Raw genomic sequence first — 17,615 nt, 5'->3', positions numbered from 1 at the left:
TAGACTAGTGATGTATCCAATCTAAGAGCAACTTCTTTTTGAAGACTACAGTCCATTTCAAATATTCAATGCAGGTCTCCCTCTATTTAACCCACTACCTTCTATTAATACTTCCCCTACCCCAATTTTAAAAGCATCTTCAATTGTAGACTATTGTATCCACTCTAAGAGCAACTTATGTTGAAGACTAGCCAAAAGTACCTACAAGTCGACACTCCCATAAAAATCCAATTACAGACTACTTTCAAATTTGATTTCATCGGCTGTATAAATCGCCTCAAATTAAAGACAAGCCAATAGCCAAGGACATATCAACCTTGAAGAATTATAATGCAATTGCTGTAGTTGCGGGTGAAAACGATTTAAACACGGCACATCTTTTTAAAAAAAAAATAGGCATTGTTGCTGGTACAATGCAAACTTCACTCTCACAAAGCATAAACACCTTAAAAACCAGAATCTCGCCAAAACCTAGATTATCTCAAAATATTTCCTGCCCTTTATATAGTCCGTACAGCTTATTACCCACACAGTACATATCTTTTACTTACCTGTTCTGCCAGTAGGTAATTGAAAAATCAGCAAATTTTGTCAAATTAACAAGTGGCAACACTTGTACAGGTAAGAAGAATAAGAAAAACTTATTTTATTGTGTTTTTCTATAGGAGATAACCCAGAAGCCTAGAAGTAGAAATGAATACTTTTACAGGTAAGCTTTAATATAGTTTATAAACAAAGTATGTAAAATGAGAATACTTCTTTTGCTAATAGAAGAGACAATTCCAGAGTGCCATAAAATCAAGACCATATATTTGTTGTTTTAAACATGGAAAAAATTTTTATGGTAGATCTTAAGTTCTTCAATGCAATCAGTGCAATCAAAGTACTTAATGTACAGATAGATATTAGGAATATATTAAATTGTTAACTTTTCTTTTATTATTGATCAGCAGATGAAACTTTTAAAGAAGAAGAAAACATCACAGGTAAGCTTATAAAACATTACTAATAAAAATCTATACCAGCTGGTGCTGAGGTGAGGTGAAATTAAGATTGACTCTTTCTATGAAGTTCTTTTTTAGTGTTAAAATTAATTAATCCATGTCCCATTTTCCATTCCAATCTGTCCCTGTGTCATAAGAAATGTTTAAGAGTTGTGCAACTGTAGATGCCGGAAATGGCACTTATCAGACACAAATTAGATTTTCGTAAACATTACATTCTTAACATTTTATTGTTGTTTATCAGCAGATGATGCTGATTGTTATGGACAACTAGAAATTGCCACAACATCAGGTAAGTCTACTACAATATTAGCAGCAAAACATTTGAAAACACAAATGTACAATGTATCAAGAACGAAAATGTATAAAATATTAATGTTATAAATTGTTTTTGTTTACTACTATAGGAGATGACCTATACAACCATGACGATCTCACAGGTAAGTTTATATTTAAAAAGGTTCGTTATTCACATGCCAAAGAGCATTCAATTGGTTAAAGAGCAGTGCATATATATGATTAGACTGGGTTCCAGCCCGTAAATAGTAAAGATAAATAATTTGGCACATATGGTATGATAACCTACGTCATTCTTATCGGATATTTGCGGGCATGCAAATCGATTTCTTCACATATTTCCCCAGTGCGTAAATCTGAGTATTATATTATACGTATAAAACGCCATATGTGCCAAAATTTACGGGCTGGAACACAGTCTAATATAGGATGGATGTCTGAGGTTGTCATATGTACCTGTAGGCCTATACTTCTGTATTTAAGCATTTTAATTGGAATATTGTTGAACATTAAAGGGAAAGAGATCAATATAGTGTTATTTTTGAACAAGTACAGTACTACAGTAGTTATAAAATATGGGCCGGTTGTTGGTCGCAAATATTCAATTTCTCGATTCCAAGTGGATAGCTGTTATGTGACATCAAAATAGGACAAATTTAGGACAAATACATCTGTAAGAGATGATAGAATAATTGCATTTTTGTTTTTCTCATTTTGCAGGCAAGAAAGAGGTAGCGAAATTGTTGACATCAAATCCTGGATTCTCAATTCAAAATTGGATAATTATAAGGATGAAAGTTAAGAATGAAAAAATGATGCTGATGAGTTTTTGATTTTAAAAGGTTTGAAAATAGATATAACATAACGTATGTTAACGTTCTGATTGATATACTTGTTTTTAATAGTGTTACCATATCAATTTGTCAGGCTGTTGCACCTAAGGGCGCGTTTATACAACACGCTATTACACGCATATTCAACACGCCTACGAGAAGTGTGTTCTATAACATCGAAGAGATTCCGTGTAATGAGATTTTAATTGCAAAAAAGGCTACTTGGCTGAATCCTAACATTTTGTGGATTCCCGGTTGCTGTTATTATTATAAATAATAGTGTAATTCGATATTTGGGCTACAATAGTCTATAGATTATAGCATGGATTAATTAGTTTAAACTAATTGATACATGGTTATATACTACAAGTTGATCAATTTGGAAATGTTTGCAATATTAAAAGTGTAATTTGATATTTGGGCTACAATAGTCTATAGCATGTATTAATTAGTTTAAACTAATTGATTCCGTAAATCTTCTAATTGTAACCCTGGGTTATTATTTTTTGATTGTTTTTTAGGGTGGGTTACTATTAGAAGTGGGGGGGGGGGGGGAAGGGGGATTCCTATTGGAGTAGTGGGTTATTATTACTAATCTTAAATTAGGCACCTGTAAATAGTAAGGCACCTGAAAATAGTAACCCACCCCAACTTTTCCGGTCAGCAAATCATAGAAAAATAATAAAACAGTACGAATAAATAAATTTCTTTGAACTTTATTTTATAAACTCAAAAACACTCAGTCCTCCCGAGATCAACATGCATTATCTCCTTATTTTCAAAATATTGCTGCATAATAAACGACCAGTCTTAATGTCATTTTTTCAATAGTTTTTGTGACTCTAATAATAACCTCCCCCATGGGTTACTAGTAGTAGTAGTGGGTTATTATTATAGATTGACTTATAAGTTGGGTTACTACTAGAAGGGGGGTTACTATTAGAGTGTGGGTTACTATTAGAATTGACGGTACATGGTATAATACAAGCTGATCAATTTGGAAATGTTTACAATATTAAAGTGTAATTTATTAAGTTATTCAGTGATTAAATATTTCAAAGTATTTCAGCTAGAATGTCAATGTTTCTAATTTATTTTTCTTTACATTATGATCATTTATTTATACATAAAAATCATCACATATAAGACAAGAACAATTGTCCTGTAATTGATCCTGCTGGAGATAGATTTCATACATGTAAAAAACGTCAAATGTTTTTTAAAAAATTACCGGTATGAATATGAAAATATGAAGCACAATTTATAGTGTAGTATGTTCCCTAATAAAATTCTTAAATTTAATACTGTAACAGACTGAAATTAGGAACTATCCAGTGTATGTTAGATTCAATTAATAGTATTCCTAACACAGTACATTACTGTAGCAGCTTTGAGCGAGTAGCCAGATTTCTAATTCTTACATGATTGTACAGTAGAACAAATCATCAATAAAATAATCCAATACTTTTACTGGATTTGAACATCAGATGAATCTCTGATGAATCTAAAGATGTTAAAAACCACATGGACAATTGTTATTTAAATATTTTCAACGTCATGACAATACAAATTACATATTTAGAATATGACATCAACTAAGAACAATATAGCCATAGAAAATGAGAAAAACTGCAACCAGCTGCCCAAGAACATTTACTCCATCAACACATCAGACACTAGGCCTATATGAAAAGGAAAAAGACATTATTAATGTCAACACAACGAGTACCAGACAACATAACTCTTTTGGGATCATTTCAGCCACCAGTTATTGCGGCCGTCAGTTATGCCAGTACATTTTTTTTTTAAATTTATTTTACATTATAAAATATGGGCCGGTTGTTGGTCGCAAATATTCAATTTCTCGATTCCAAGTGGATAGCTGTTATGTGACATCAAAATAGGACAAATTTAGGACAAATACATCTGTAAGAGATGATAGAATAATTGCATTTTTGTTTTTCTCATTTTGCAGGCAAGAAAGAGGTAGCGAAATTGTTGACATCAAATCCTGGATTCTCAATTCAAAATTGGATAATTATAAGGATGAAAGTTAAGAATGAAAAAATGATGCTGATGAGTTTTTGATTTTAAAAGGTTTGAAAATAGATATAACATAACGTATGTTAACGTTCTGATTGATATACTTGTTTTTAATAGTGTTACCATATCAATTTGTCAGGCTGTTGCACCTAAGGGCGCGTTTATACAACACGCTATTACACGCATATTCAACACGCCTACGAGAAGTGTGTTCTATAACATCGAAGAGATTCCGTGTAATGAGATTTTAATTGCAAAAAAGGCTACTTGGCTGAATCCTAACATTTTGTGGATTCCCGGTTGCTGTTATTATTATAAATAATAGTGTAATTCGATATTTGGGCTACAATAGTCTATAGATTATAGCATGGATTAATTAGTTTAAACTAATTGATACATGGTTATATACTACAAGTTGATCAATTTGGAAATGTTTGCAATATTAAAAGTGTAATTTGATATTTGGGCTACAATAGTCTATAGCATGTATTAATTAGTTTAAACTAATTGATTCCGTAAATCTTCTAATTGTAACCCTGGGTTATTATTTTTTGATTGTTTTTTAGGGTGGGTTACTATTAGAAGTGGGGGGGGGGGGGAAGGGGGATTACTATTGGAGTAGTGGGTTATTATTACTAATCTTAAATTAGGCACCTGTAAATAGTAAGGCACCTGAAAATAGTAACCCACCCCAACTTTTCCGGTCAGCAAATCATAGAAAAATAATAAAACAGTAAGAATAAATAAATTTGTTTGAACTTTATTTTATAAACTCAAAAACACTCAGTCCTCCCGAGATCAACATGCATTATCTCCTTATTTTCAAAATATTGCTGCATAATAAACGACCAGTCTTAATGTCATTTTTTCAATAGTTTTTGTGACTCTAATAATAACCTCCCCCATGGGTTACTAGTAGTAGTAGTGGGTTATTACTATAGATTGACTTATAAGTTGGGTTACTACTAGAAGGGGGGTTACTATTAGAGTGTGGGTTACTATTAGAATTGACGGTACATGGTATAATACAAGCTGATCAATTTGGAAATGTTTACAATATTAAAGTGTAATTTATTAAGTTATTCAGTGATTAAATATTTCAAAGTATTTCAGCTAGAATGTCAATGTTTCTAATTTATTTTTCTTTACATTATGATCATTTATTTATACATAAAAATCATCACATATAAGACAAGAACAATTGTCCTGTAATTGATCCTGCTGGAGATAGATTTCATACATGTTAAAAACGTCAAATGTTTTTTAAAAAATTACCGGTATGAATATGAAAATATGAAGCACAATTAGTGTAGTATGTTCCCTAATAAAATTCTTAAATTTAATACTGTAACAGACTGAAATTAGGAACTATCCAGTGTATGTTAGATTCAATTAATAGTATTCCTAACACAGTACATTACTGTAGCAGCTTTGAGCGAGTAGCCAGATTTCTAATTCTTACATGATTGTACAGTAGAACAAATCATCAATAAAATAATCCAATACTTTTACTGGATTTGAACATCAGATGAATCTCTGATGAATCTAAAGATGTTAAAAACCACATGGACAATTGTTATTTAAATATTTTCAACGTCATGACAATACAAATTACATATTTAGAATATGACATCAACTAAGAACAATATAAAAATAGAAAATGAGAAAAACTGCAACCAGCTGCCCAAGAACATTTACTCCATCAACACATCAGACACTAGGCCTATATGAAAAGGAAAAAGACATTATTAATGTTAACACAACGAGTACCAGACAACATAACTCTTTTGGGATCATGCCAGTACATTTTTTTTTTAATTTATTTTACATGTGCCAATAAGTATGTGTGATTTTTATAAATAAAGTTGTTTTGTTTCCGTTTTGGTTTTATTCTGCAAATTGTGGTTTTTTAAATGTTGGAAATTAGTTTATTTATTATTAGTTACCATTACCAATATTAATAATTAATATTCATTTTATCGATAACAGGATTATGGTTTCTGTATCAAGTTATAAACTCCAAGTGCATAAGAAATGAAGAAGTACAATTAAAAAAACAAGAAATATTGTGTTTATGAGATGAGCCTTGTTGTTTGGGGTATCATGTATAATAATGATATGCAGAAATAAGAAAAGAAATATACGATTAATTATTATAATTAATCATTAAAACTAGATGTTAGATTAGTAAAATTTGTTTTGTATTAAGACACATTGATTAGTATTTATCGGCTGTTTAATAATTAATTAATATTTACTATATTCATAAAAACATTGCGCGGCTGATACTTGACTAGATACTAAACTAGTTTAATGGCCATTTAGTTCTGTGTTTATTTATGGCTATTTGGAGGCCTCCTTTTGTTTGGTGCGCATACAAAAGTGGGCCCGATCATCCGTTTAACACCCATACGCGAATCCTGGGCGAATATCTACTAGGCCTATTCTAGGCCTACCTAGCTAGGCTTAGGCTAGGGCCTAGCCTAAGAAAGATAAGCTAAATAGGCCTAGCTAGGCCCCTAGGCTAGTTATTTAATTTTGGCCCTAATTAATAGCGATATACAGTACTATATGCGGCGACTATAATAGGCTAGGCCTAACCTTTTAGCTTAGCTGACTAGGCCTATGCAACTAGTTTTTAAAATTGGTACCAACTCACCTCACGCCCAGCCAGGCGGCAAAGGCCGCATCACTTAGACCTAGGCTAGGCCTTCTAGGCCTAGAATAGAAGACACCGACAACAAATTAAAAGACATGCCTTTAGGACCTAGAATTATTTATAAATTTGGTGAAACAGAATTTAACCATTTAATTATTTTGTTTTATATAAATTGTAGCCTTAAGGATTGACAGAAAATAAACTTAGATAGGGGTCAATCGGTTGATTTTACTTCCCTCTTTTTAGTGTAAAATGGCCTTAAGGGTAATAATAAATTCCCCTTAGCACAGCGATTGTGGTATGAAAACGTTAAGGGGAAAGACAAAAAGGGTTATATCTGCCAATTTACCTACAAAATAAAAAAAAAGTTTGTATCGTAATTGGAATCATTAACATATAATTATGTTGAAACGCAAAAAAGAATATATTTAGCCGATATTTTGGTTTTAAACGGTTGGAATACCATCTTTCCCACTACACCTGTACAAATCCATTTGCATAACAACGCCGACATACCACCAACGATGAGATATAAATTCTTTTCTAAACACGTAACGAAGAGAACTATAATTCCTTTTTTTCTGACATTCAATTGTTAGTCATTCGCGGCGGTCAACGCGCCACACTGTTGAATTTTGATGTTGTTAATCTTTTACATTATATTATTCTAAATTAACCTGACTCTCTAAATATCTCTCTTTCAAAATAAAAGAAAAGCATTTTATATTTATTTTTAAAAAAAAAGAAATCCGTAGAGATTCGAACCCCAGCCAGTAGAGCTGAGAGAATACAATCCAAACGATAGTTACTAGAGCACTACCCGTTATGCCACAATGTACACGAGTAATAAAAGGTGACAATAGTATAGTCTTATACGCGCTTCATATTACGTCATTCTAATCGTTACGTCATAAATTTGCATATTCATGACGTACTTTTGAGGAAACGAATCTAGTTTTAACCTTGCTATTAACCAGAGGGCCGGATAGCTCAGTTGGTAGAGCGTCGTGGAACACGATTATCGTGGGTTCAAACCCCATGCCGGTCGGTGGAAAAGAGTTAAAGCTATGCGAGCTTCTGTGTTTGGGGTTCACAGACTTAAACGTCCCCCTTTCCACCACACATTATGAGGCAATAACATCAAAGCATCTGATGTGTGGTACCCCCAAGGCTGTGAGAGAGCCTTACCGTGCTAGAGGCAAGGGAGCACACCATCATTTTTTTTGGCTTCCCGCCTCTTTCCGATCTCGTAAATTTTATGTTTGGCGCCCTCAATTTTAAGAACACCTAAGTTATGTCAGAAAATTAGGAACAAATAAATAGAAATGTGTAAAGATGCCGATGCCTAGCCTGGCTAGTGTATTCTCTCTATTTATTTAAATACATATGCATTATTGTAATAAATAATTTCACAATTTCTGTGTGAATTATTAACTTTGAACAAACGAACATTATTCCAAACCATGTACTACATTTTACTGTGTTTGATCATGAATAAATTAAATGAATTAAGTGAATAATTGATCATGAGAAATCAAAACAACTGATACAATGAATTACATGATGAACAACAGCAGCCATCCAACCAACCCATTGATTGCTACTCCTATACAAATATTGATCAGTTGGTATGCCGTGCGTTATTATGCAAATGAGTTGGTGCAGGTGTAGTGGGGAAGATGGTATTGTTATTCATTGCGGTCAACACGCCACACTGTTGAATGTTGATATTGTTGATTATTCAAATCTTGTAAGAAAAACTATTTCTCCGGGCGGGAACCTAGCAGATCCCCTCATTTAGTTTGAAAGAAATCCATCTGGAAAAGATCTACACACATGTTCTAGCTATTCCAAATCCATTATAAAAATAATACCATTTATAATGCAAATGGCGAATGTAAAAAAAAACAGACGTTAAGGCGAAATCGCAAAATTATATTTGTTGACAAATGTTATGGACATTTTAATTCACGTTCATTCCCCTGATATAGTATAGTTTAAACTACACACTGTTCTAGCTATTCCAAATCCAGTATAAATTATAATACCATTTATAATGCGATGTAGGCCTAGGCCTAAATGGCGAATGTTAAAAAAACAGACGTTAAGGCGAAACAGTAAAATTATATTTGTTGACAAATTTTATTGAAATTTTAATTCACGACTGCTTTAATCTCACTCTTCCCTGATATAGTGTAGTCAAAACTACTATCACACATGTTCTAGCTATTCTAAATCCACTAAAAAATAATAATACCATTTATAATTTGCAATGTAAATGGCGAATGTTAAAAAAACAGACGTTAAGGCGAAATAGTAAAAAGAGCTGTCCCCAATTAAACGGTTCTACTATAATATAAATGTAGGCCTACACTATAATAGCTTATGAGAAGAAAAATTTACTACACAAATGTTATAATGTAAAAGAAAAATACTAGTATCAAGTTTTTTTTTAAAAATAACTTAGGCGCACTTTTAGTAAAAAAAAATGTTGTAAATGTATAGTAGAACCATAGGCATCATATTTTGAAAAATAAAAAATGTCCAAATCATCTAAAATTCTAGTAAATTACCCAATTTTTATACTAAAGATAAATAAATACATATAGAATTATTGTACCAAATTTGAACAAAATTGAAGTTGGTTAAGTATTTTTCCACGATGGTTTTTGAATGATGTTTTTACAGTTTTATTTTATCCAAATAATACTAAATTTCTATCACTAATAAAAATCTAACTTTTCGATATACTGTATTACAATTTTGGAATTAAATACTCTTTTATGAGTGGAACACACTTATGCTATTAAATATTACTTAACTTTTTTTCCCCGTTATTATTTGAAACCTACGCGAAATAATAAGAGAGGACGCTGTTTTACTGGTAATAGATATGGTTATTATGTGTTGTATTCTTCCGCTCGAGTATTCTTTAACCCCACATACTACATCGCCCAGATAAATAGCGAGATCCTAAATATTTTTGTATTCTTATATACTATAGGAAAGATGATTCCATTTTGCTAAAGGAACCTTTAGAAATACAATAGCTTTATTTATTTGCAGTTTATTCAACAAGAAACGGAAACTAAATATCTAAATAAATAAAGTATAGACATAATGAATTAAATTAATAAGTACTTTTTAGTACGAGAAAATGTATTATCAATGGGCAAAATGTGTAGCATTGATGCCATAAAAAAATAAATTGACGAGTATCGGTAAATATGTAGGCTTAGCTCGTGGTTCAGTGTAGCGGAGGAAATTCACTTTAGCTGCGTATCCTTATTACCACAACGCGAGAGAAATTGGCCTAACGGGTAGGCCTAGGACTTGTAGTGTGGGGGGCCTAGAAAGTCAAGCAGAGTGCCTCGGCCAACCTACGTTCCCTAGTAGGTAGAATGTTAATTTAGACCAGGCCATTTTTAAATAGGGCTGTATAGCGGAAATAGTTCTGGTGGTTCTACTTATATTTATTTGTATTAAATGATTTACCAAATCCTATACTTATACTACCTTAACATAAGAATTAGTAATAAACTAATAATTACTTCTACCGGAAAATATTTTATATCGACGGGGCAAAAAATATCTGCATTCTTAAACAATAAGTTGACGAGTCTCAAAAAGTGTGGGCCTGCACGAACCTCCTGCGGGGAAGTTTGATTTCGGCCTAGCCTAGGCCTAGGCCTAGCTGGCCTATCCGTTGTATTGTATTGTATAGCAATACACTTTTTATACTTAGCTAGGCCTAGGCCCCTAGCTAGTAGTTTTTTTATTGGCATGTGGAAGGATGTCTTCGTATCAAATTAGCTTTGGATACAAATTGTTTTTTTTAAGGTAAAGTGGTTGCAACAATAGAATAGGCCTAGGCCTAGGCCTATCATAATAATAGGCCTAGGCCTAGTATTAGCTCTAGGCCTACTAGGCCTATAGTCTATTATAGCTCTAGGCCTAGTTAGGCTAGCTAGGCCTATATGACAGATCTGTTTTCTTCTTCTTTCTTTTATGGGAATGGGTTAGGCCTAGGCCTAAGGCCTAGCTAGGCTAGTATTATTACTATAAAGGCTATATCGTTAGTCTAGTATCAAGCTAGCCTAGGCCGAAGACCCTATATTCAATTAGGTTTTCTGTTGACAGCTTTCATTCTAAAAACTAGGAAATGTAATTTTGGTTTAAGGTTTATTTTTTTTAGGCCCAGCAGGCTAGCCTACATGCTGGGACCTATCATCCTAGTATTGGCCTAGCCTATTTTATACCAATACCTAATAAATACAGTACAATCTATTCGCATGTCCTATATTAAACACCAAACCAAAGACTATTCAGGGTTATATGTAACAAATACGATGTAAATAGGCCTATATGCTTTTTATAAATCAACTTCAGTTCCAAAAAGTCAATATTTATATAGTTAAAAACAAGGAATATTTAAATAACGCTAACTGTTACGCCGTACACATCTTTTGATCGATTCAATAAGCAATATTTTATAATTCGAGATCTGTGCTGACTTGTCTGTGTTCTTGGGTGATTCTTCAGACAAGACATAAAGTTGTTGGTCACTGTCTGTACGACCTAATAATTAATAATTAATTAAAAAATTAGTAGAATTGTTATTGTTTCTTCAGAAGAAAAAAATCTCAAAATGACCAACAGAAGACGACTGGATATGTGTTTTGAAGCATCACATATTAGAAGACAAGACCCAGATGGACATTTACTGTATTCTATTTGAAGGAAAAGGTAATCTTATAATAGGCTTACTAATATTTTATGCAGTGTAGTGAAATTCAGGCATCACTGCATCAGTGGAAAATTCAGAATGTTAACACCAGACCATGATTTACTGGCTAATTGTTAAAAAGTGATATATTGTGATATATGCAGTAGTTATTTGAAAAAAATCATAAATCATTAATTAAAAATACTGTTGCAGCCAATGGTGCAATTGCAGATAATTCTTCTTTTTATAAAAAAAAGTGCAAAAAAGAATTATAAGGCTTCCATTTCAGCAGGGCTTGATTTTTGTTTTTGTTGTGACTAGCCCACTGGGCAAGATAACTTAACTTAATTATATTAAGCCTATAGTTTAAGTAAATGCTAAATTAAATTATAAATAAACAACTATAAAATAAAATTATTTTTAATTTACACTAAAATATGTTTTAATGTTAATAATAAATTAAGTACAAAGTACTGTAAAATATTTCATCCCAATTGTTAATTAACTTAATCAACAGGTAAGTATAATGTTCCCTTAGGTTGCTTTCTTGGATATTGGAGAAGTTACTGTAGAAGGTCCAGCGGTTGTATACATTTCATAATGGCTTCAGTCCTGCTATCGGGATGTTTGGTACTTCAGGACTAACAATTCAGGATAATGTAATTCACCACACAGTTGGAGCAGGTAAGCAATGCCAAAATACTTCTCTTTCCCTTATATAGTAACTTACATTTTAGATTAATCTGCTGTTCTGTCTTTCCTGGTACATATCAAGACCGCTACAATGCTGAGGATATATCGTGGCCAGCAGGTATTGAAATTGAGAGCTCCAGAGATGTCATCCTACAAGACAACACTGTGGTAGGCTCTGAGATGGTGCTGTACCATGTCAGTGGGGAGATTGTGACGTTGAAAGTCAATGGAGCAACAACGAAGGCCATACTTCTTTGCACGGTGTTCATGACGAGGGATGGTCAGAGAGACTGCACACAGATTGCCAATTTCTTCATCTGGAAGAATTGGGATTATGGAGTCTTTTTCCAAATGACTGATCTTGTTCTTGCTGACAACAACATCGGGGTGATGCCATTTGTCATTGAGCCATCTTCTCTTAGTCATGAAGCTGTTGATAAGTATGTGTGAGAATGGACGTTTATAATTGGTACAAGCCTGTTCTTTGATTGCGATGAGTTACAGGTAGGTTCAGTAAGATTTAACATTAAATAGCATGTTACAAACCGAATACTGTATATATGTAAAAATCATAATGAATGAAACAATGTTAATGACGATGAAATAAAAGTGGGAAACCAAAAAAAAAAAAAAAAAAGATATAAACAGTTTCAATAAATATGAACATTTTTATTATTCATTTTAAAAGATGTTTTTTTTTTTTCTGTATTTCAATTTTTATTATATTTTCATTTTGGGGAACTCTATTTTGCATTCTGTCAAATAAAATCAATGTATATTTATTATACAGTATATGCATACTTGACTTTCACTCGAAAGGAAATTTGTCAAAGGACTTTCTTACTCTTCTACCTCCTTTTTCTTAACGTGTACTGATAATGCCATTCCATTGTGTAATCAGTTACGTAATTTATAAATTCTGATTAAAATATTACATTTTTCCATTAACATTTTCATGTAAATATTTCAGAATCAACCGGAGAATGCAGGTCAAAGTGCAAAACAGCGTGCACCTCGTCCAGAGAATGGAAATGCTGGATTCGTGTGGGCAAATTTCATGTAATGGTGCTCAATTTTTTCAATTTCATGGTATACATAATTACCCAGCTATTGCTGGAAGCACAAGATTGCAAGGTATGTAAAAGCATGACATAATCTGGTCCTTACTTGGACAAACCTAGTCCTTACTTCGACAAACCAACAACTGCCATTGTTTGAGTTCTATTGCAGGAAACGCATACTCATACTGTTTACACATGAAGCTGAATGCTTATAGGTACAAAGAAGGTAGCAGTCAGAGACAAGAACAGGGTTTACATACATATACCTAATTTAGGGTAAGTACTAATAGTATTTATCCTATATATCTACGGACCGCTTGCATTTATCCAAGTTACGTTATTGTAAATCATTGTGTATCTTTACTTGCTAATTGCATTATTTTCATCAACCTAGTACACTTTCTGTACCTACAATACTTTTCATTTAATCTTAACACTACAGTAAAGTTAAAAAGACCCCCTTCCCTACGTTTTTTAGATCTAATTTAAGGTCACAAACTACAATTAATGTAAAAATAAATATTATATGGTAACTTTTTTGTCTTTAAATGGTTAAAAATGTGAAAAATAAGTTGATTCTAGTAATTTTAGCGGCCCGCTATAAATCCCAAAATGCATTGCGTGCGGATTGATATTTTTGTTTTTCTTCTGTAATTCACCCACTTTTTGATTGATCGTGAGGCCAAAACAAATGGAAGACTCATAAATTTTCACCGAAAGTACCAGGTTTTCCCCATTTTGTATCAACGGAGTCTGGCAAATATAGAAAGACAATTAATGCAGCAACTATACAACGTCAGGCTAGGTATATAACTAGCATACGATATTCGTACGTTACCGATGTTTACCGGCTAGGCCTACAAAACTCAGCCTAGCTAGGCTAGACCTAAAGACTGCCCACGAGAGGTCATTCGCCGCGAGCTACATAGGTAGTGCATTGTTTCTCACTTTTTATCATAATTTACCATAAAACGTACATTTAAGACAAGGAATGACCTTGTTTAATGTTTTTAAAGTAATATATATGTATTATTTTTACAAAACGTCACAAATTGAAGGGAAGGGGTCTTTAATCCTTCTGAGTGCGTGGAGATGGATTGTGATGCATTTAAGAATGCAATGATCAGAGACGAAGATGGTGGAATTCTAGTAGGATCACGGCCTGGTTATGTTATTCCTGATTCTGCATACGAGTGGGACAGAGATCCGAGACGTGGACTTAGAATTATAGGATTATAGAATTTCAAACATGATGGTTACAGACATCAATGGTAGTAAAATCTTTTATCTAATCTGCTCTTTTCATTAAGGTATTGTCGTGGTTCGGGAATCCTTAATATTGATTTGCTAGGTTTAGACCATTAAGGTTTGGTTTGTGAAGCCATGTATCCCATGCAACAAAACAATACGCAAGATGAGGCTGCATTTACTCTGTATCATTTATTTTTCTAAACAGGAACAAACCCTATATAAAACAACGTCATAATTATTATTTTTCCAGCAGTGTAATATAATTCAACAATAAAAACAATCACAAGCAAGCTTACTATAATATGGTCACTTCACTAATTATCAATTAGTATTACTGTATATAACATTAGTATTACTGTATATAACATTTAACGAACTTATACCTGGATCCAATACACCAATTTCATACTACTAATCACATCAACCTGGTAAGTTATCCAATTAACTTCAACATGGTATGTGATACAACTAACTTCAACATGTATGCTATCTAATAAGACAAAGCTGTATATCAAAGAGAAATTATAAACAGTGAATTCATTGTCGTTACAAATAATGAACGATAACAACTTAACTCGGTTATGCACATGGAGTAATACTGTAAAACATTATGGTTGTATAGAAAATAATTATCTACTCACAGTATTGGCGAGAATCCACACTTAAAAGAAATACAGTATATAACATGTCTTACTCAGACAACAACTAAAACAACTTCTGCAGAACCAACGCTCACGCAGCCTATTCGATATAATCATTCACCTGATATGCAAATACGCCCGCGAATACCAGTAGTGAACAATAGCAATGCAATGCAATATATTGCGCCACCAATAATGTAGGTATAAGAAACTTCGGAAGCTTTCCGATCCATTACAATTTCCCCGCTTGGATGCCCTTTTGACCCAAAAGGAGCGAAACAAACAAATTTATTTTTGAAGAGTGGACATGGGTAAACGATATCGATTTTTGGGAACACCTTTTGTAGAACGAGATGATCGCCTTGGAATTACTCCCGAATCATCACGCTCAACATCTATTTGTTTATCAGAATTCACATCTACAACAATCTTAAAACTTTCAACATCATCGTCAGATTCAGACTCACAACTTTCATCTTTATAGTTTACATCCGCTTCTAGACCATCATACGGCAACCACTCATTCCAATCAAAATGTACCGGTTCTTCCACCACACTCCTAGGATCTGATCGCAATCGTCTACGGTTAACATAATTCAAAGGACCCCCAACTGCAGAGCGGATACCAAAAACGTCTGCTTCTTTGTTAATAGTCTCAACAATATATGAGTGCTCCTCGAACTTATTAGCCAATTTATGTCTAGTATTAAAATGTCTTCGGCGAAGTAAAACCCGATCACCAATTTCTAATATTTCCTTCGGAGAACAAGACTTATAACGATGCTCTTCTTTAGCTGCTGCTGATTTGATTCTACGTGAAACCACTTCATATGCCCTCTTCATGAGATCAGCTTCTTTAGTCAAATAATCCTCAGACCAATCTTGTTCCGCACCTCCAATAAAGTGATCTAATGGAATTAATGGTTCACGACCAAACATAAGAAGATACGGTGTTACACCTGTAACGGTATGAGGGGTGGAATTATACATAAACACAATATGCTGCAGCAATTCGGGCCATTTGTGTCGATCTTTCGGGCTTAAAGAACGCAATAAACTGCATAAGGTCTTGTTGAAACGTTCGCACTGCCCATTACCTGCAGGCCAATACGCCGTAGTGCGAGATTTTGTCATGCCATAAAGACTACATATACCTCGAATAATTTTACCCTCAAAGGATCTACCTTGATCCGAATGTAACCGTGCTGGCACACCATAATGGGAAAACCAATTATCTCTCAATACACGAGCCACTGTATCAGCCGTCTGATCTTTACATGGGACCGCTAGTGAAAACTTACTAAACACATCAGTCATAACAAGAATGTCCTCATAGCCTCCCTTTCCACGATCCATCTTTAAGAAATCTATAGCAAGAATCTCTTCGGGACGAAAGGCTAGAATATGACGAAGAGGGGGTTTGACCGTTGGTGTAGGGACTTTACTAGATACACAACTAAAACACTTGGAAATATGCGTACGTACATCACCGTTCATACCTGGCCAGAAACATCGACGCTTTAGAAGTTGTATAGTCCGTTGAACTCCTTGATGAGCCCATTTATCATGACATAAATCTATAAAAAGATTGCGCAAATTAGTAGGCACTAACAATTGATGAATTTTACCATGGATATCTTCATTGATCTCTCTATACAGAACTCCACAAATCTCTCTATAACTTGTCCACTGTCTCAACCAGCCCAACATTCTAGAATTATCTGTATTGTAGCGGTCACCAGGACACCATTTTTCCATCCATAATTTCCAGATTTCTCCCAATTCCCTATCTTTCTTCTGACATTCTGCCAACTGCTCATGAGAGTAAGAAGGAAAAATAGACAATGCCTTGTTAATACTACGTGATGATTGATCAATCTCAATACATGGTTTACACTTATTAATTGAGGGATGAGAATCAACATATATATTAAGACATGAAGCGATAACTCCTAGATCTGACTTAAAATCTGTACACACGCTAATCGGACGACGACTTAAAGTATCGGCACATTTGTTGCTAGAACCTGGCTTATATTTGATTTCAATATCGAACATAGCTAACTGAGAGACCCATCTCATTTCTGTAGCGCCAAGCTTTGCAGTTTTTAAATGCGCTAAAGGATTATGATCAGTAAAAATGGTAACCTTTGAACCCTGAATGTAAGAAGCGAATTTATCCACCACTGCCCATTTTAGCCCCAACAACTCCAACTTAAAACTCGATAAATCAGGGTATCGGCATTCAGCACCACGAAGACTTCTACTTGCATAAGCAATTGGATGAAGAGAACCATTAGAGTCCTGCAACAAGCAAGCACCTAAACCTTTCAAACTGGCATCTACTTCAATAACAAATGGTTCATCAAATTTGGGATATACAAGAACTGGGGGTTTAGTTAAAGCA

This window comes from Antedon bifida, chromosome 10 (assembly GCF_963402885.1).
Source record: "Antedon bifida chromosome 10, ecAntBifi1.1, whole genome shotgun sequence".
NCBI lineage: Eukaryota > Metazoa > Echinodermata > Crinoidea > Comatulida > Antedonidae > Antedon > Antedon bifida.
The sequence above is the reverse complement of the archived record's forward strand: the minus strand, read 5'-3'. Positions refer to the sequence as shown.